At 30.4% G+C, this 23,015-nt stretch overlaps 1 long non-coding RNA gene across 7 annotated transcripts; it reads left to right on the top strand.

Moving 5' to 3' along the window:
• The first annotated feature begins 978 nt into the window (after positions 1 to 978).
• LOC128042339 (uncharacterized) lies at positions 979 to 2,935 on the top strand. 7 transcript variants are annotated; one of them, XR_008197594.1, is made up of 5 exons: positions 979 to 1,171; positions 1,365 to 1,459; positions 2,082 to 2,163; positions 2,251 to 2,447; positions 2,746 to 2,935. It is a non-coding gene; the product is annotated as an uncharacterized LOC128042339 (long non-coding RNA). The 7 variants fall into 7 exon arrangements; XR_008197596.1 differs by having other exon boundaries at positions 1,170 to 1,221; XR_008197595.1 differs by lacking the exon at positions 1,365 to 1,459.
• Positions 2,936 to 23,015: the final 20,080 nt, after the last annotated feature.

Here is a 23,015-nt window from a genome sequence, read left to right as displayed (position 1 = left end):
TATTTTAATCTTTATACTACAAAACATTTATTATTAATATATTTATAATGGTAATAAAATATTTAATATTAAAATATTAATATTGAATATTTTAATAATATATTAAGAATATTATTTAAAATTATTATTTTTAAAATTTATTATTAAAATAAATTGAAATAATAAATAATTTATTATTATATGATTAGATATAGATAATTAAATAGGTATGTTTAATAATATTGAAAATTATAATATTTTATATTAATAGTTTATTAATTTTAAATATTTTAAAATAAAATAAAATTTATAGTTAATTTTATATAAAAATAAAATCAACTATAAAAGATTTATTTTACATTGACTGTAAGTCATTTTCATTGACCAAACTATTTTCTATTAAACAAACATGGAAAAGTATATAAAATATTTTCGAAAGCTATTTTCAATAAAACAAAGATAGTCTTAATTATAAAATTAATATTTTCGTATTTAAATTACATAAAAGAATTTTTTATTAAAATAATATTTAAACTATCAATTTTATTTCACTTCATCCAAAATATATATGATATCCAATAAAAACATATCATGCATTACATTCCTATTGCAACTTAATATCCAACTTCTTCCTCCTTTTTTTTTTTTTTTTGCAATACGAACAAATATAAGATACCTTGACACTCTAAAACTATAACAAGTAGTAATGATAATATCACAATAACATCATGCGAAATTTTTTATATTATATATTAAAAATAAAAATATTTCAACATAATAAGAAAATAGAGATATATAATTAATACTATATTCTAAATAAAATTTAAAATATATTAAAATTGAAAAATAAAAATTTAATTTAATTTTAAAGTACAAAATATATTGAATGGTTCTATTCTTCATCTTCTTATTTTTTTTTCTTCAATTTAATTCAAAAAAAAAATCCCTTTTATTAGTTCCTACATGGGTTTTGTATTTTTTCATTACTAGTTACGGCCGGTTCAGCTTTGCTTTTGAGAATGATTTTTTCCTCAAAAAAACACCTTTCACTCCAAAGAACTACTAAATAAACACTGATTGAGTGAAAATTTTAACTTAAAAAAAGTGTTTTTCTTCATATGGAAAAGCCAAAAGTGTTTTTGGCTAGCTATTTACATTTTTATTCTCCATTTCTCTTCTCCCAAAACACACGGTAGAATGCTAATTTTTTCTTCATTTTCTCTTTCAAATTTTTTTTCTCTGGTTCTCTTCTCTTTTATTTTCTTCAATTCTTCCATTTTCTTCAATTGTTGCTGCTCTCTCTCTCTCTCTTTCTACTCTCCTAATCTCATATTCTCATTTTAACTCTAAATTTAATTTTTTTTTCCTTTTTTTTCCCATTTTAGGTTGTTCCTCTTTAATTCTTCCATCAGTGAGCTTCTTTTCTTCTGCGACTGTTTTAGTTGTTCTCTTCTTCTCTTTAATTGTTCCTTATGCTTAGGTTAGTTGTTTTCTGCGACTGTTTTGGCTTGTGAAAGAATCAGGTTTTTTAGCTCTTAATATTGTATTGGAATATTTCAATCTCTAGTTTATGATGAAACAAGAAAAAAAAATCTTACAAAAATTGATTGCTTGATTTTTTTAACGGGATGGGGCTTATTTCTTTTTTCTGACTTTTCTTGTGACAAACTTTTGCCTTCAAAAGGCAATGATGATGTTGAAGGGTTTTTATTTTTATTTTTTATCTTTGTTGTTTTTCAATTCCATTCCCTGTTCTCTGAGTTTATATGAAGGTTGAGTTACATAAGTTTGCTATTCTTAATTGATGTTGGTTTCACTACTCTATATTTAGATCGTTAAGTAGTTTTATTAACTGAGTTTGTATCTTGTTAACTATTGACATTAACTCAGTGAATCACTTTAGGCATAGAAGTATATCTACATGATGACCTATGGGTGGATGAATGCACATTTCTAAGCTATGGTGTATAATCTTGTAAATCATTAGGCTCCCTTTGAGAGATTTTCTGCTTTGTGCTAGTCTCATGTGATGAATCTCTTCTGTTTTGTCCCCCTACTGTTGTCAATTGTTGAGAAAATGAATTGCAATTTTTATACCACAGAAATCAGCTGGTAGAGTTTTGTTGCCCAAATTAGCTGTCAAGTTTGAGAGGTACTTGATGGGAGAGGTACTTGATGGGGGAGGTACGATGACAATCCGTTAAACACCTTTTTCCCTTTTTCAAATGAATGCTTAAGATGTCTTAATTCATTTTATGATTTCAACTTCAGTTAGTTTCGGTCGGTGCTGAAGTAGGAAAAGTGGAGCTTGGAAAGAATAAACAGATTCAGGAATTTTTTGAGCAATCTCATGCTAAGTGATGCCTGTCAAAATGCTGCCATTTTCGTATGTAGTTATTCTTCTAATACAATCTAAAAGAATTCTTATACTTTTGCAGGTTCTTTTCTCGGATATAAATGCTTATGAGGTTAGTTAGCATTCCTTTTTGGCGAAAATATCATTTTGTGTTACCTTGGGTTGTCTTATATGTCGATATTCAGCCTAGTTAGAAAAGAAATTCTAGTAACTTGCAAGTTTAGCAGTAAGACTATACTAACTATTAAAATGATGGTATATGTTATAGCGATGAATGTTTTTTTAGGCATAATCTCTGGTTCATTCATTTGGCCGTAGGTTTCTTTGACAAACATAATAGTAATGTTATATTTCAAAAAGTTGGGTGTACTGCACATGAGGTTTCTAAAATGCTATTGTGTTTCTTGCAGGTGGATTTGGGAATAGATACTAGGCACGTGTTTTGTAAAGAGTTTGACTTGTTAGTTGAAGTTGATTGAAGTTTCTTCTGGTATTTTGTTTTAAGATGAAGAATCAATTGTATTTCAAAATTGAGCAGTAATTGTATTTCAAAATTGAGCAGTTCTTACTTACAATTATAATGTTGTTCAGTTGCTGCTATATTTATGTTAGTAACTTATTGGAGATAATAATAATTGTTTAGATGTTAAGAAAGCTTGATGTTCTTAAACATGCCTTCATAAAATCTTTGGGGAATAATATGAACTCATTAAAAATTGACTCCATGTGAGTTGTGAAATCCACCAACTATTTTGATTTCATTGATTTTCAACAAATTCTATAAGATATTTTCATGTTCTAACAAATGGTTGGAAATGTTATGCATCTTTATGTTCTTCAAGTGATAAGTCATGTAAATTTTTAAAACTTTGGCATTTCATTTCTGTAAGACATTTTTTTATGTCAGAAATGCCAAGTTATTGTTTTGAAAAGCAAATGATGATCGTTGTTGCTACAATGGTGATACACAATTTTATTCAAAAACATGTCGGTTGAAAATGATGCAGATTTTATGGAATACGAAAATATTAACAGGGCATATGAGAATATTATTGATTCAGAAAATGTGCATGATGGAGAAAGTGATGATGATGATGATGATGGTGATGATGGTGAATCAAACTATCCAAGTGGTTTTGAAATGGAATTAATAAGAGATGCTATAGCTTATAGTTTAATGAATTTACTTTAAATTGTAAATGCTAATATAAAATTTTTAATATTTATATTTGGTATATAAATATTAACCCTTCTTGAAACTTTAATCCAAATACATGTAATATTTTAATTTGTTAGGTTTATCTTTTCTATGTTATGTTAATATCTAATATGGGTTATATATTCAAATTACATTTTAAAATAAAATAATACAAATGTGTTAAAATCATTAATTAAAAATTAAAAAATATATTTTTAAAATAATACAATTTTGTTAATATCTAATTACAAATATTTAATTATTATATTTAAATATTTAAAATATAGTTTATATATTCTAATTAAATTTAATAAATAATTAATATTAATTAATTTAAAATATTTAAAATTAATATTATATATTAAAATATTAATAATAAGTTATAATAAATTATTTTTATATTCTTGCTAAAATATCATAATATTAACTAATTTGAACATTATTTAAATGCATATTTGTTACTTTATAATACCATATCTAAAATGGACATTTAATTTCTTAAAAGTACTTTTTGATGAAATATTAAACACTTAAATTTTAAACCAAATTTCTCAAAAGCAGTTTTCCACTGTACTTTTCAAAAGCAATCATAAACTAGCCCTTAATCTTGTAACATCCTAAATTTTTTGATACAGTATGTAGCACTATTTCGAACATTGTTATAGTGAATTTTTGAAAAAAAATCGAGACCAATAAGGAGAATTTTTAAAGGGAATTATAAGGATTTATTGTTAGAAATCAATGAAGTAAATGTTGGGTGAGAAATTGTGGGAAAGGGAATCAAATTGTAAAGTTGGAAAATTGTAGGGATCTAAAGTGTAAATTTCCCAACAATCGAGAAATGAGCCAAAAAGTATTAATAGAGTCCTTGTGGTCAGTATTGCAAGTAGGTATAACAAATAAGGACTTATCAGATTGAATTGAATAAAAATGAGAGTTCAAGAATTAAACCATAAATTTACCATTTTGTCGAGGAAGGTGTCAAATACAAACTTATGCATGGATAATTAATAATTATGATTTAATAGTATATATTAATGGAAATTTGAAGGACTAAATGCCTTGAATGAAATACAGATTAGTGATGAGAGAAAAAGAGGTTAAAGTGTAATTTTATCACATAAGGGGTATTTTAATATTTTATAGGGAACTTATTGAGAATATTATATTATGAAATATTTTATATGTGGGACTAATTGTGAGTAATTAGATTGAGTTAAATGACTTGATGAAATGTAAACCACGCATGATATGAGTTTTTTTTTAAGGTTGACTTGGGTTTTTAAAATTGATTGAAAGAGAGAAAAGATGGCATCTTTTGTCAACTTCTTCCCCGTGTGGCCAGCCACCATAAAGGAAAAAGAGAAGTTCTCTTTTATTCTCTCTTCCATTCTTCTTCAATCCAATGCCAAAATCTCACCGCACAACTTTGGTTTTTTTCTCTCACTAAAAACAAGCAAGAAAACTTCATTCAAGTTGGATTATTTCATATGGTCAAGAAAACTTCATTCAACTTTAGTTTTAAAAACTGTTCATATGGTCAAGTATCGATACCAAATGCCAAAATATCGATACTTGAGCTCAGAAATGGTAAAATTCTATCTTTAAAATGTCCATTTCATGCCCAAATCACATACTAATCAAAAGTTAACTATATCAACCAAAGGCATATCTTAACATCACCTACACAATTAACCTAAATGTCTAACCAATGTGCCTTCCATGTCACCTCAATATTAAGCCAAATATTCAAGCATTCAAGCATTCAACATTTGATTTCATATAAGCTTATAACCTAGATACTTGAACTACAAAATCATTTTCAAACATAGCATAGATATAAACATGAACTTACCCACTCCTTGATAAGCTTGAACTAAGCATGCATCACTTAACCTTTCTAAGATATGATAAAACATTCAAATTCACTTATAAAACATACACCAAATATTGCCATCCATTGTAAGACGAAAACCATTTACCAACCATCATTATCACAACTATGCATTAACCAAATACGCACCTAACATATTAACTTCTCAACTAACAAACCATTATGCACATAACCAAACTATTTTAGGAAGATAACATCAATTTGACCATTTCCATCAACCACATATATAGACACTTATACACATAACATTCAAATCCCATCAAAATACAAAATGATCATATTAACCAAAAGACTTCCTAGGTATATGCCAAGACAAAAATTTAAAACATCACCAACACTTGAGTTTGGGATTATCGCTGGATGTTGAGTCAATGGTCGATTCTTTAAGTACTTATCCTGCACAAAAAACAAAATCGTACGTTGAGTATAACTCATTGATATTTCTATAATTCGAACATTAAAAACATAATATAAGTAATAATGATGCAAAAACTTAATTAAGATAATATGCAATAAGTAAACTCAATAGGCTAATTCACATAGTAGTTAATCCAAATATGCTCATTTTACCAACATTAAAACTTAACAATCACATTTCATTAGTCATTTGCAAATTCAACTAATGTAATGACACATTTCATCTCAATTTCTGATGTGAAATGTTCATTGAAAAATATAATCAATATTCATAGTTCAATCCACTATTTCATATTCTATTTCACATTTCATTTCATTCGATAACATTTTCTATTTCGATAACATTGCCATTTCAATATTGATAACTCTTGAAAAGAGTTATATTTCGAACCTCTAAACTTGATTAAATGCTTGTACTTAAGTAGATATATCTTCATTTTTAGGTTATTTTTAGAACATTGCATAATAACGCTTGGATTGTGCCTTAAATGTCATTTCATGTTACTTTTACTGTTGGGAAGAAGGGAATTGGTTGTTGTATGCTGGGGTGTAAATGAACAGAACGTTCGATGAACTATTCGTATAACATTCGTTTATGTTCGTTTATTAAGCTAAATAAATGAGTATGAACAAAATTTTTATGTTTGTTTAATAAACGAATGAACACGAATAGAGGTGTGTTCAGTTCATTTATGTTCATGAACAAGCTCGTTTAAAAGCTCATTTATTGGCTCGTTTATGACTCTTTTATTTATTAAGGATATTTTCTTATAAAAATTCCATTAGTATATATTAATAGAATTATCTTAAAACTCATTTATTATTCCATTAATATATATTAATAAAATTATCTTGGTTTGTATTTTTCATTTATAATATAATTGTTAATATTTATGTTTGACTCTTTTATATCTAAACAATATATTTGTGTGTACGTATTTATTGTTTGTTTGTTTGTTTGTTTATTATTTATTAACATTGTTCGTGAACGTGTTCAATTATATGTTCATGAACATGTTCGATTAAGTTAAATGAACATGTTTGTGAATATTAAACAAAAAAAACATGAACACACATAATTTTAAATAAACGAACATGAACAAAAATATAAAATTCTTAACGAATACAAACTGAACACGAACAAGCTTAAAAATAAACAAACGAACATGAATAGAGGTTAATTGTTCGTTCAAGCTCGGTTTATTTACTACCCTAGTTGTATGCAACAGGTGTAGGAAGGATGAAGAAAAGGAAAGAAAGGAGGAAGAGAATGAAGGAAGTGAAATATTTCCATGGAAAAAGGTTGGATGGATTGCCAACACCAATGTCATGGCAGTTCTAGGAAAATGCTGACGCAGCACTCAGTCTTCATCACTCTCAGCCAGCTGGACGTGTACCAGATAAATCCACCTAAAAAATAGGGAGAAAAGTGTGTTTTGAGAGATAGGAACCTACCTTATAAAAGAGGAAAGAGATTTTGGTGGGGGATTTGAAGGGGCATTTTAGAGGAGGATTTTGCATGATTCAGCAGCGTCAAAGTGAAAGCTAGAATGGAAAAAGTTTCATGCAATTCTACCTTCATTTTGTTAATTAATTTTTGTGATTTCTAAACTGTTAATGATGATGTTGAATGCTATTCTGATTTTGGATTTTAAATCCTAACCCATGAGCTAATTTTATTTGGGTTGGAATTACTGGATCTATCTTGATATATTGATGATCATGGTAATGTTTTGAGTAGATCTACTATTTTATTCGATTTGGATTATTTTAAATATATGCATGCAAGCTCTAGACATAGATGAATGCATGGTATATTCTTAGACTTGATTTAATTCTAAAAATGTTAAATAAGTTGGATCGAAATTGAATGATACGAGTGAGTACTCAAATGAATACTCATAGCACTCTAGACATATAACTTTAATTCTAGCTATCGAAAGAAGCAGAATGTAGTAGTTATACTCTAAACAGTAATTTGGTCAAGATTTTTCCATGACATTATTATGTTATTAAGAAATAATCTAAGTAATTCCAACCTTCCCATTCAATAGCTTCAATCCTTTCAACTTTGTCTCATAGAATTGCCACAACATTTTATTCATTATTTGATTTTTATATTTCATACATTAATACTTCACTTCAAATCATTATTTTGTTTACTTTGCAACAAGCCTAATTAGTATAGTTTATAGTAATAACTCAACCATACTTTTACCTATTCCGATCCCTGTGGAGACGATCTCACTTATCACTTTATTACTTGATTCGATGTATATACTTGCACATTCGCATTACATATTCACACGTGACAAATATCATTTTCCATTGCAAAATAATCATCTCAATTTCACCATTTATTTCCCTAATAACACAACTTGGATTTAGATGGATACATGGACCCAACCAACACACTAGTTTGCCACCCAATGCCTCATCGGATAAATCTGAAGCAAGTAGTTGTGCCCAATGCTATAAATAAGTTTGACACCTAGTTTCTCATCGGTTAAACTGAAGCAAATTGACACCCAGTGCCTCATCAACTCGTAGTCGAAGTAACCCTGAACTCTTCATATACTATGACATGCCAACTATATCCGACCTTTCCCGAACAATTAATAGGTTATCTATTTCATATTTAATTACCATCCAATATCACATTTCACATTTATTTCATTATGAACACACTTACCCAACATATATGGCAACAATCATCATCTCAATATATGTTCAATTTTCACATTTAAATGAAACCCACATTTTTTTAAATATATTCAATTTATTTCTCAAAATCATCAATTCAATTCAATTCAATGTCATAACAACTAATCATATCAAAATGCCTCACCTTAATTTCTTACCAAGCAACAACAGTTCAAAATGCAACAATTTACAAGTAGTTCGGATTATAGAAACACAAACCGTAAACTCCGAGCTACTTGTCAACAACTTTATCTTTTCCTTTCTTTTTCGAGGAATTCTGATCAACGTTTGTTACAGATTAAAGAAAACATAATAAATTATCAATACGAAGCCAATTTCACATTCAATTTCTAATTTATGCAACTTTTACATTTTATTCAATTTAGTCCCTAAAATCGAGACTAAATAACTTTCACATTTAACCTCAAAATTTTAAATCATTTTCACTCTAGGCCTAATTTAACTTCCTATTTCACATTTCTACCACTAAATTTGAAATTTGTGCATTTTAGTCCCTATTGCACAAATTTAACAATTGACTTTACAACCTAGTCCTTTATCAATTCTAAACTTAAAGTTGATCAAAATAACACCTCAAACTCAAAATATACAAAATGGTAACATCTTAAAATTTTAAAAGTTCTAAAATTGTGACATGATTTAGCTAGTTCAAAATACCGAAATTCTAAAATGTAAAAATTACAAAAAACTAAATTAAACTAACCAAATTAGTACTTGAAACCTTGGAAAACCTAGTTGTTTCGCCTTCTTCTTCTTCTTCTTCTTCTTCTTCTTCTTCTTCTTCTTCTTCTTCTTCTTTTATTTTGAAATATTGAGAATTGAAAACAGTAATGAATGTTTCTCTTTCAATTCACTAATTTTTGTTTTATTATAATATAATGCTTTAAATAATTAATTAATTATATTATAAATTATGAAAATTTTCTTCCACTTATAAAACTAGTATCGTCCATTATCAGTAAAACATTGGTTAAACTACCTTATAGGTCCCCTATTCATGTTTTACTTTATGATTTAACTATAATTCAACTTTTAACACTTATGCGATTTAGTCCCAACACGCTAATTAAGTCTTAATTCAATAAAATTACTTGACCAAAATTCAATTCACTTTAATCATAACTTCGTAAATATTTAAGAAAAATATTTACAAATTTTTTTTATGGAAATAGTCTCGAAACCACACTTTCTAATACCATTGACTTTCGAGTAGGGTTGTTGCCTCTCATACTTGTTATGAGGGGATTTTGGGTCTCTCTTAGGTCCAATTATGTGTGCTTACTAAAATTTTAACCTAACACTTTATAATTTAAATCAATCCAATACATATTATTCTATTTCTCTAAATAAATATTATTTATTAAATTAATTTAAATTAATTAATTTTCCAATTAAATAATTTTCTCAGCCCAATTATAATTCCATTAAAATCAAGACAACTTTACTATAAAAGAGTATATGAGAAAATATATTTAATTTTTACATTCAACGGATTCACAATAACCAATTAATTTAATTCCATTTTGAACTTCAATTAATGAAATAATAATTCAAAAATTTAAATTGATTCTCAAGTCCTTTCCATAGTTAGTAAGAAACCACATTCATTTTCGAATGTAACTCATTTATCTAACTTTTTCATTTCTATTTATTTCTGTTCATTTGATTCAACATGCATTTCATTTCTAGTTTTAATGAGCTAGCGGAGGGATCAATTGGACATTTGTGATTAGGGCTCAAATTATTTTTAATTAAGTTCCAGATTTTCACCTATTAATTATAAACTCATTTAGTCACGAAGTCATTAATCTGCCACAATTCGTTGTGGCAAATTAAGTTATTTTTGACATTTGATGTGCTTGTTTTCAAGTAATTTGATTATATTTCTATTAGTTTTCCATTTTAGTAATTTATATTTAATTTTAGTAAAATAAGCGTTTTTGGCTGTTTTGACGATCCGTTAGGCCAATCCAGGCCTAGGAAAGGACTAATGAGCTAATTGAGTGTGTAGGACACCATTTCAGGCTAAGGAACACAAGGGATGACTTCAATGTCGCGACACCAGCATGCAGTGTCACAACACCCAACTTCGAGCCAAAAAAAGTCCCATTCAAAGTCTAATGTCGCGACATCCATATTTAGTGTCACGAGACCAGTTTGGCGAGGGCCAAAATACTGCCAAGGTGTTTTCGTCTGCACAACGTGTTTTATTTAGTCTAATGACTTGCAACTGACCAAAAATGGTCAGAAACCATTAGACCTATATATAGTAATGTTCAGGAGTAATTTAAGAGGCCATTTTTCATTAGTTTAATTCTTACTTTTCAATTTAGGTCTAAGATTTTAACGAATTTTGGTTGTTATTACATAGTAGGATTCAATTGTAGTCAAATCTTTATTTTCTTAAGTAATTGTTAGGTTTTCTTCTCTTTTCACTTGCAATCAATGTTCACTTTATGACTATTAATGGGTTTTCGACTTCCAAGCGCAATCAACATATCAACAAACCAAAATTTTCTTTTCCCTTCTCTCTAATTTGATATTTGTTTTAATGTCTGAATTGAACTTAAGAAATTTGAATTTAGATTCATGAGGAGCTAAACCTATAAGAAGATTAACAATCGGAGGTGGAATTAATTAACTGATGAATTAGGGTTTGCCTTGAATTAGTTGGATTAAATTATGTGTGCTTAAACCCTAGGATTGACTGCCCTAAGAAGTTATTTAAGTAAATGAGGTCGAAAGAATAGTTTACCAAGTACCTGCAAATATAACCCAGTTTAAACTACAAGGTCGAAATATAAGTAGTTTATGTCTATTAATTGATTTAGTTAGAGTTGAAAGGTAATAACTAGGTTAATTATTAGCTAATTCATCAAAACCCTAAATCTAAAGTTAATTATAAACATTGACACAAGTTAATATTCTATATGTTTAATTGAGTGAGTTCGATTGTTTGTTTACTTTTCTTAAATTTATGGTATTTTTCTTTCAATTTTATTTTCGTTTATCGTACTATAATTTTAGGTGATTATTTTTTAGACCTGTTAGCGTAGAAATTAGCCTTAGTTTAATTTAGTCTTCCGTGGGTATGATCCTCGGAATACTTCCGTGTTCCATTGTATATTCTATATTTAAATGTAACCCATATACTTGTGGACACAACTGTTATTTTATATCTATTTACTTGTAGTATTTCTAGCCCCGCGTTTGCCCATCGAGGCAGGCAATCAAGTTGTTGGCGCTTTTATTGGAGAGGCTTCAACATTAGGCTAAATTTTCATTTCTACATTTAATAGGATAAATATGAAAGTTTCAAGTTATAGATACAATTTTTATTTTTATTTATTTTTAATTTTATTTTACTTTACTAATTTAATTTTTTGTTTCTCCGATTTCAGTGTATGACTCAGAGTAGAAGTATTCCAATCAAGCCAAATGTTGAACCTAAGAGAACTTTAAGGTAGAACCGATGACAACAACAGATGCTGAATAATCCACCAGTTTGACGATTTAGTTGAATCACTACCAGAAACTCAAATATGAATAAAGCTACCAATGGCTCGGCAAGGGCTCAAATTATTTATAATTAACTTCCAGCTTTTCTCCTATTAATTATAAACTCATTTAGTCACGAAGTCATTGATCTGTCACAATTCATTGTGGAAAATTAAGTTCTTTTCGACATTTAATGAGCTTGTTTTTATGTAATTTGATTATATTTCTGTTAGCTTTCCATTTTAGTAATTTATATTTAATTTTAGTAAAATAAGTGTTTTTACACATTTTTGGATGTTTTGACAACCTGTTAGGCCAATCCAAGCCTAGAGAAGGACTAATGAGCTAATTGAGTGTGTAGGACACCGTTTCAGGCCAAAGAACACAAGGGATGAATTCAATATTGCGACAGCAGCATGCAGTGTCACAACACCCAACTTCGAGCCAAAAAAAGTCCCATTTGAAGTCCAATGTCGCGACATCCATATCTAGTGTCACGAGACCAGTTTGACGATGGCCAAAATACTGCCAAGGTGTTTTCGTCTGCACAACATGTTTTATTTAGTGTAATAACTTGCAACTGACCTAAAATGGTCAGAAACCATTAGACCTATATATAGTAATGTTCAGAAGTAATTTAAGAGGCCACTTTTCATTAGTTTGATTCTTACTTTTCAATTTAGGTCCTAGATTTTAAGGAATTTTTGTTGTTATTTATAGTTGGATTCACTTGTAGTCAAATCTTTATTTTCTTTAGTAATTGTTAGTTTTTCTTCTATTTTCACTTGCAATCGATGTTCACTTTATGACTGTTAATGGGTTTTTGACTTCCAAGCGCAATTGGCATATCAACGAACCAAAAATTTCTTTTTCCTTCTTTCTACTTTGATATTTGTTTTAATGTCTGGATTGAACTTAGGAAATTTGAATTTAGATTCATGAGGAGCTAAACCTCTAAGAAGATTAACAATCAGAGGGGGCATTAATTAACTAATGAATTAGGGTTTGCCTTGAATTAGTTGGATTAAATTATGTGTGCTTAAACCCTAGGATTGACAATCTTAAGAAGCTATTTAGGTAAATGAGGTTGAAAGAATAGTTAATTCATCAGAACCCTAAATCTAAAGTTAATTATAAACATTGACGCGAGTTAATCTTCTCTATGCTTAATTGAGTGAATTTGATTGTTTGTTTTGTTTTCTTAAATTTATGGTATTTTTCCTTTCAATTTTATTTTGGTTTATTGTACTATAATTTTAGGTGATTATTTTAAGACATGTTAGTGTAGAAATTAGCCTTAGTTTAATTCAGCCTCCTTGAATATAATCCTTGGAATACTTTCGTGTTCCGTTGTAACTTCTATATTTCATCCTAACCCGTATACTTGTGGACACAACTATTATTTTATATCTATTTATTTTTAGTATTTCCAACCCCGCATTTGCACGTCGAGGCAAGCAGTCAAGTTGTCGGCGCCGTTACAGAAGAGGCTTCAACATTAGGCTAAATTTTAATTTCTACATTTAATAAGATAAATAGGAAAGTTTCAAGTTATAGATAAAATTTTTATTCTTATTTTTTAATTTTATTTTAGTTTACTAATTTAATTTTTTGTTTCTTCGATTTCTATAACAGCCCGTTTTCAGTGAAATGGAATAGTGATTTTGGGACCACAAATTCGATGAGTAAATTTTTATTTTATTATTTAAATGGTGTGTACAAAATTTTATTAGGGTTGTATTAAAATTTCATTAAGAAATTTTGGTGTTTGCATGATTAATTAACGAAAAGGACTAAAATGTAAAAAGTGTAAAAGTTGAGTTCTAATAGTTAAAAGGTCTAAATGACTTGAAATGGAAGTTAATGGAGTTTATTGATAATTATACCATTCATAAGGTTAGTGGATGTGCATGGCATGATATTATTGCAATTTTGTTAGTTTTAATGGTTAATATGGTAATTAGGTAATTAAACTAAAATCAAAATAAAAGAAATAAGGTGTATGAAGTTTACATGCCTAAAATATTAACGGTTAATATGTTATCTTTGTGAGACAATGTCGATTGCTTTCAGTTCCTCGAAAAATCATTATAAATTATAAAAAAATTTAGGTTATGAAGTTTACATGCCTAAAATATTAATGAGTCTATTTTCAAAGAAATTTAATTTTTAATGAAGAAGGGTCTAAGTTGCCTAGCAATGAGAATAGGAAAATTTTAAAGAATTTACTGTATTAATTGAATAAGTAAAATTATGAAATTTTTATAGTAAAAATTTCATCGAGTCTAGTTTCAAAAATAAAACCGGATCCTAATTTCAAATCTTTTAGGCCTAGATATAAATAATTTAGTGACTAACATTCAATTGGACAACCTTGATAAGAGTATTCGTAATTAGAAGAAAAAAACCTTAATTAATGTCACAGATAGACATAGTATGTTAAGAAGAAAAATATTTATGTATATAAAAATATATATTAAGGATGTGGAATGGAAATGAGGTGGCAAAATAATAGAAGAGTGATAATACTAAGGAATTTTTGCAAATAATGGACTTGAAAATACATAAAATAAATTCAAATGCTTTGTTGAGGTACTAAGTAAGTGATTCTCATAAAATGATTTTATGAAGTCCTAATTAATAAATTAATATTTATATATATTAAAATTAGTAATGGTATGTAGAAAAAATAAATTGTATTTGTAAGTGTGAATCCTCTAATGGACTTATTTGTAAAACTTTGATAATTGTGTCAATTTTATAAGCCTTGCTATTTCTGATTGAATATCATGTTATATTATGTGGATTTGAAATTATAAATACTCAAAATTTGAATTATTTGCTATGTGAAATGAGTCAAATTGATTGAATTTTGAGCTTTGAAAAGGGACTTGGATGTTAAAAACTTAAAATATGGTAAAACATGGAAATAGAATTCTTGACACAATGAGGAACCACATCGCGACGACATAAGTCAATTTGTGAAGTCTTAACGAGGAACCCCCTAATGTCGCGATGTCACCCCTAAATTTTGAAAGCCTTTCACTCTAGTCCCTGTTCCTCTTTAAACTATTTTAAAGGTGGCAATAAACCTGAATAAGTCCCGAAAATGATACCAAGCGTATCAAAAGCTTAAATTGATCAAGGTGATTAGATAAGTATTCAAAATGAAACGAATTTGATTGTTGTTGCTTCGACAACAAATGTAGCATTCTGATATCTTGACTTGGCGATTAGGTCGAGTATAGGAGTGTTACACACGGCCTGAGACACGGGCATGTGTCCCAGTTGTGTGTGGCACACAGCCTGATGACATGGTCGTCTGTCATCTGAGAATTTCTTTGTATGCAAGTCAGTGAGTTACACGGCCTAGCATACGACTTGGCACATGGGTGTGTGAGGCTATTTTGAGAGTTACACGGCCGTGTGACCCTACTCAGAGAGTTACACGGGTGAGTACATGGGCTGGGACACGGCCTTGGATATGGGCGTGTATTTCAGCCATGTGAGTCACACGGCTGTGTGACCCCTATATTCAAAATTTTCTACCTTTTTCTTGGACTTTTCAAATGTCTTTAATTTAGCCCAGAATTGTTTCTAAGGTATTTCTAGAACCCCGAAGGCTTGATTTAGGAACAGAATGTGTATGTATTGGTTGATATATGATATATTTATATTATTGTTTGAGATATCGTTTCAATGTTTCTGATTGTACGGTAATGCTCAGTAACCTTATTTCAGCAATGGATTCAGGTTAGGGGTGTTACAATTTTAGTGTATGACTCAAAGAAGAAGTATTCAAATCGAGCCAAATGTTGTACCCAAGAGAACTTTAAGACAGAACCGACGACAACAACAGATGCAGAATAATCCACCAGTTTGACAATCTAGTTGAACCACTACAAGAAGGTCAAATACGAATAAAGCTACCAATGGCTTGGCAAGGGATCAAATTATTTATGATTAAGTTCCAGCTTTTCTCCTATTAATTATAAACTCATTTAGTCACAAAGTCATTAATTTGCCACAATTCGTTGTGGCAAATTAAGTTATTTTTTACATTTAATGAGCTTGTTCTCAAGTAATTTGATTATATTTCTATTAGTTTTCCATTTTAGTAATTTATATTTAATTTTATTAAAATAAGCATTTTTACGCATTTTTGGATGTTTTGATGACCCGTTAGGCCAATCCAGGCCTAGCGAAGGACAAATGGGCTAATATAGTGTGTAGGACACCATTTTAGGCCAAGGAACATAAGGGACGACTTCAATGTCGCGACACCAGTATGCAGTGTTGCAACACCCAACTTCGAACCAACAAAAGTCCCATTCAAAATCCAATGTCGCGATATCCATATCTAGTGCACGAGAACAGTTTGATGATAGCTAAAATACTGCCAAGGTGTTTTCGTCTGCACAACGTGTTTTATTTAGTCTAATCACTTGCAACTGACCTAAAATGGTCTGAAACCATTAGACCTATATATAGTAATGTTCAAGAGTAATTTAAGAGGCCGTTTTTTATTAGTTTAATTCTTTGTTTTCAATTTAGGTCTAAGATTTTAAGGAATTTTTGTTGTTATATCATAGTTGGTTCCAATTGTAGTCAAATCTTTATTTTCTTCAATAATTGTTAGTTTTTCTTCTATTTTCACTTGCAATCGATGTTCACTTTATGACTATTAACGGGTTTTCGACTTCCAAGCGCAATCGACATATCAACAAACCAAAATTTTCTTTTCCATATTTTTTTTAATGTCTGAATTGAACTTAGGGAAATTTGAATTTAGATTCATGAGGAGCTAAACCTATAAGAAGATTAAGGATCAAAAGTGAAATTAATTAACTAAGGAATTAGGGTTTGCCTTAGAATTATTTGGATTGAATTATGTGTGCTTAAACCCTAGTACTGACAATCCTAGGAAGTTATTTAGGTAAATGAGGTTGAAAGAATATTTAACGCCCTTGACCCTTATCTGATTCACCGGATCTGGATCTCGGGTGTTATGCTCTTTTACCGTCTTTACTTAAACTTGTTCATACCAAATTTTCAAACTTATACATCTTATTAAGTAATGCTGCCCATCAAACAAATCATTTGAGTATACAATGTATACTTACAACCATTAACAAAATTTTTTACTTAACAAGAACTTACAAGTACAAATATATGTATATATGACACGTATCTTTCCCTTAAACAATATCACTCACATCACTTATTTGGCCAACACATTTTATCTACATTAGTAGGCTTGCGAATAGTTTTCCTAGCCTAATCACAATATTCTTGTCATACTTGAACACGTCGCTTCACTCGATTTGTATGCATAACAGCCCAACGCGCCCCTCCTCCGGTGTAGCCCTGGGATCGTCCCTCGTGGCTTAGCCTCTATCAACTTACCTATGATATAAGAACACAGAGGTAAGTTCAATAGAACTTAGTGAGTAAGCCCTCATTTACCTGAGTCTTATCTGAGAACTCTTTTATCAAACTCCTTATCTCTTATTCTTCAACTTAACATTGGCGGATACATTCTTTAGATTCTATTTATTATACTATAGGTGTCACACTTTGCACTTAGGTCATCTTTTCCCTTTTATATCTTTTGTACCACTCTCACGTTCCTCATCTTATTCTTTCGTGATTCCTTAATCATTCCCGTTGCAGAGGGCCTTTTAGGTAGAATGTTCTAAGTTTACCACATGCTCTAGCGCTCTCTAGTCTCATTGTTCTTACCATCTTACTATATTGGGTTAGCCATAACACTTGTTATAAAGCTTTTCTTTTAGAGTTTGCCATACTTATTGTTCCTCTAGAAGACTTCATACGCCATTTTATCAAAGTTCGCGATGAGTTCCTTTTTCTTCATTTAGAGTCCGCCTCGAAGGCATTTCTTTCAAATGCTTTCCGTAAGGGTCATTCTTTAGATGGCACCACAAAGGCATTCATTTTTAGAAATAGCCATAAAGGCTTTCTTATCTAGAGATTGCCACAAATGCTTCATTAACTAGAGATTACAACAAATGTGTCCTTTTCATTAAGTACTCACCACAAAGGCTTTCCTTTCAGAGTCTCGCCACAAAGGTTTCCTTTAAAAGGTTCGCCACGAGGGCTTACCCTCTACAGTTTTACCATAAAGGTTGTCCTTTAACATGTTCGCCACAAAGCTTACCTTTCCAAAGTTTTCCCATAAAGGCATTTCTTTCGGAGGTTCTCCATAAATGCTTACATTTTCAGAGTTTTACCATAAAGGTGTTCCGTTCCTTTCACTGGTGTTTTAAATAATTGGGATTTGCCTAGACTCACATTTCATGAGATTTGCCTATACTCACATTTCATAAGGTTTGCCCTTCATTGTCCTAGGACACACAGAGAACCATGCTAGGTAATAACCTTATTTTAGTTTTTCCATATGATGCCATAGCCAACTATGGTCTTACACGATATGGTTTTCTTCCCATATGATGCCATAACCTACTAGTTATGGTCTTACACGATATGGTTCTTTAGTACCATGGCCATGGACTTGTCCTTTCAGAGATTCGTGGTTTTAGTCTCGACAGACCTCTTGGATAATCAGAGATAGACATAGAATCATCATCTATCGATTCACTCATTACAAACATTCTTATGCTTACCAGACAAACTTGCACTTCCTATCAGACTCATTCTTACTTTCAGACATAAGCATACCATGGAAACCTTATTAACCTTATTAACCTGAGATGGAAACCTTTATTCTCTTTTACTCATTTTAGAGTTTGCCCACATCATACGGAAAAAATGTATTTGGGTGAATACCACTCCGCCAATTATACTTCTATAAGACAGTACACCAGGTCTCGTGTCCGCCAGGACCAAAGCATTTCAAGTGTACCCATAAGGTTTTTATACTTCGTCTAATTCTACACTCCCAAGATCTAATCTATATGCCTTACTTCATAAATAGTATTTGTACATTTAGAATTCATTTGGTGGGATGTTACAGAATAGTTTACTGAGTACCTCTTAATTTAACCTGGTTTAAACTGCAAGGTCAAAAGATAAGTAGTTTCTATCGACTAGATGATTTAGTTAAAAGCCAAAAGGTAATAACTAGGTTAATTATTAACTAATTCATCAAAACCCTAAATTTTAAGTTAATTATAAATATTGATGTGAGTTAATCTTCTATCTACTTAATTGAGTGAATTAAATTATTTGTTTAGTTTTCTTAAATTTATGATATTTTTCCTTTCAATTTTATTTTGCTTTATGGTACTATAATTTTAGGTGTTTATTTTTAAGACATGTTAGCATAGAAATTAACCTTAGTTTAATTTAGCCTCCCTTAAGTACAATCCTTAGAATACTTTCGTGTTCTGTTGTAACTTTTATATTACAACCTGACTCATATACATACATAAACCACTACTATTTTATATCTTTTTATTTATAGTAATTCTAACCCCAGAATGCTAACGTTGAGGCGGGCGATCAATCATTCCACTATAGTATCATGATCGAGCTCTCCCCAATTGCATACCATTACGAAAGCTACTCGACCAGTGCTCATCTGATGACCTTGTCATAAGTTTGTTACACTCATAGAATATTCTTAATCTTTTAGCGATAAATTTGTTCTCCTAACATGGTTCTATTTTATCTCAAGGTAACCATTACATCTTCCTCCATGAAAAGTCAATTACTATCAAATAAAAATTAAGTCATTCATCACAAAGAGAAACAACCTATGACCATATTTACTTTTCATCTATCATGTAATGCCAATTAGAGGATATCATTTACCCATGTCTTGGGCTATGAATTCCACTATTGTGAATAATGCTACATACTACAGAAGTCGTATGCCGTACACAAAACCTTTCGATTCCTTATCTATTTGAGCTTAAGCTTTTACTTACAACAAAGTATATGATTCACGCATACATAATTCACCGTTTACTCAGGATTACGAAAATCACAAGTGAATAAATCCATAAAAAGGTTCAGGATCTATTCTACTTGGGTCCTGTCCAATGTATTGTCAGTCCAGCAAGTCAAATCTATGTATCTATATTCTGGTAGTCATCTGCTCCGATGCTCAAGATAAAACATCTCTCCAATTGGACTTGATAGATGACATATTAGTCTTTCAATCGGTTCGCTCAATTCTAATTAGACTAAGAACATGTTTAGGTTCATATACTAATGTAAGTTGTATTTTCGTATTATGATCCGACCATGTAATATCGTTTAGTATTAGTTAAACAATAGATAACTAGTCAGCTAATATTTGCTTCCATTTTGTTTTGCAAGCAAAAACCATTGAGGAAAATATACAAAAGGTACTAATACAAGTTAGACGAATATACTGCATTTAGGGAACCATATCCAATAGTCTCCCACTAGCCCTAGTGAAGTAGATGAGTCATATTTTCCATTCCCATGCTCTCCATGTTTTTCTCAAAACTTCTAGCTAGTAGATTTTTGGTAAATAGGTTTGCAAGGTTGTCCTCAAATGTGACTTTGACTATATCCACAATTCCGTCTACAACTACCTCCATTATGGTGCGATACTTTCTATCAATGTGTGTCATCCTTTTGTGGTTTCTGGTTTCCTTGGTGTTAGCTATTGTTGCATTGTTATCATAATACATTCCTTTTCTATATCAGAAACGACTTTAAGATCTGTAAGGAACTTTGGAAGCCCTATTGCCTCTTTTGTAGCCTTAGAAGCAGCGACATATTCAACCTTCATAGTGGATTCACCAATACAACTCTACTTGACACTTCTCCACACTATGGACCCACCACCTAGGAAAAAGATATAGTCCAATGTTAATTTCCTCGAATCTTGACACATTTGGAAGTCAAAATTAGTATATCCTATAGGAGTAAGATCTCCTCCAGAATATACAAGCATATAATTCATCATTTTCTGTAAATACTTGAGTATATACTTAACTACTTGCTAGTGTCTTGGACTGAGATTTGCCTGATATCAACTCGCCAACCCTACTGTGAAAAAGATATTTGGATGTGTGTATAACATAACATACATAAGACTTCCTACTGTAGAAGCATGAGTAATCTTTCTTGTGTTTTCTCTTTCTTTCGTTGTCTTAAGCGAGTTCTCTAAAGAAAGATGAAATCTCGATATAAAAGGTTGAGTTCCCTTCTTAGAATCGGTTATTGCATAATGTTCCAATATCTTGTCTATGTACAAAGCTTGTGATAATGATATCATTGTTCTTACAATCCCTTAGGATTTGAATACCTAGAACAAAATTAGCTTCTCCTAAGTCCTTCATGTTAAACTCTTGAGTTAACCATATTTTAACCGATGACAATGTCCCTATGTCATTTCCAATGAGTAGAATGTCATCAACATATATAACGAGAAAGACCACCTTTCCACCTCCAATAAGTTTATAAGCACAAGATTTATCTACATTTTGCTCTAATCCAAAAGTTTTCATCACTTGATCAAATATTTGATTCCATGAGTGCGATGCTTGCTTAAGTCCATATATGGATCTAAGCAGTTTGCAAACTTTATGCTTGTTTCCTTTAGCTATATTTTTGGTGGGTTGCATCATATAGATGCTCTCTTCAAGATAGTTATTTAAGAACATTGCCTTGACATCCATTTTCTAGATCTCGTAACTGAGAGCCATCACAAGGGATAACAATATACAAATTAACTTGAGCATGGCATTCAACCCTGAGTTTTACATAATATTGCAGCACTAGAGTTGGGAGCTAATTTGGTGAAAGCTTTTTGAAGTTATTCCTTCATTATCTTGATTAATTTCTATGAATTTGAACTGCTAAATGATGTTGTTGAATGATACCTTTATTTTGGATGTTAATTTCCAACCCATGAGCTAATCTCATAGGGTTGGAATTGCTTGATGAATCCTTATTTCCATTAATGACTAGGCATTATCTTGATTAGATCTAATGTCTCATTTGATTTGCGTTATTTTGAATGCATGCATGAAATCTCTAGACATAGATGGATGTACGGTATGTTCACAAACTTGATTTAATTCTGAAAAGGTTAGATGAGTTGGATTGTGATCGAATGATACAAGCGAGTAGTCGAAAGAATATTTGTAGCACTCTAGACATAGAGTTGCACTCTATACAGAGTAAGGAAGAAACAATATTGGGTATCATCCTTGAAGCTTGTAGACATACAAAGCCTTAGGAATGGTAGCTTGAAGTCAGACTCTCGAAAGAAGCAAACTACTATAGCTAGAATCTGAATAGTAGACTGGTTAAAAATTTTCCATTGCATTATTGTGTTATAAGGATGTAATTTGAGTAATTCCAACCTTTCCATTCAACAACGTAGTTCCTCTCAACTTTGTCTCATTAAATTACCACAACATTTTAAGCTAGTTTTCTGATTTTTAATAATGCATTCATGATTATCCTTTACAAATTTGTTATTCTGTCCTTTCCATAGCCTGATTCATATAGTTCATAGTGATAATTTAACCAAATTAATCCTAACTGATCCTTGTGCAGATGATCTTACTTACTACTTTATTACTTGATTCGACATTTTCACTTGCACATTTACATATCGTTTGACACGTGACAAGTTTTTGGTGTCGTTGCCGGGGATTAACAAATTGGTGTATTTTGGTTTGTTATTATTGATTTGATTTTGTTAGTTTTAACCTAGTTGTTTTTTATTTTCTTTTTTAGGTCTGTTGCTAGTTTATGAGTAGAGGTATTCCTAAAAATGAAAAGTATTATTTTGATCCTGAAATTGAGAGAACCTTAAGGAGAAGGAGAAAAGAATTGTGAGAGATGGCAATGTTGGAAATGATACAGATAAAGAAGATTCGTTACGTCTGAATGGTAGGGATGCTAATATTCCTCACGTGATAAATGATAGAGACATACCCATTAGAGAACATGTAGTGCCTATCTTGGATTATTTGAAT

This window comes from Gossypium raimondii, chromosome 7 (assembly GCF_025698545.1).
Source record: "Gossypium raimondii isolate GPD5lz chromosome 7, ASM2569854v1, whole genome shotgun sequence".
Lineage (NCBI taxonomy): Eukaryota > Viridiplantae > Streptophyta > Magnoliopsida > Malvales > Malvaceae > Gossypium > Gossypium raimondii.
The sequence above is the reverse complement of the archived record's forward strand: the minus strand, read 5'-3'. Positions and strand labels throughout refer to the sequence as shown.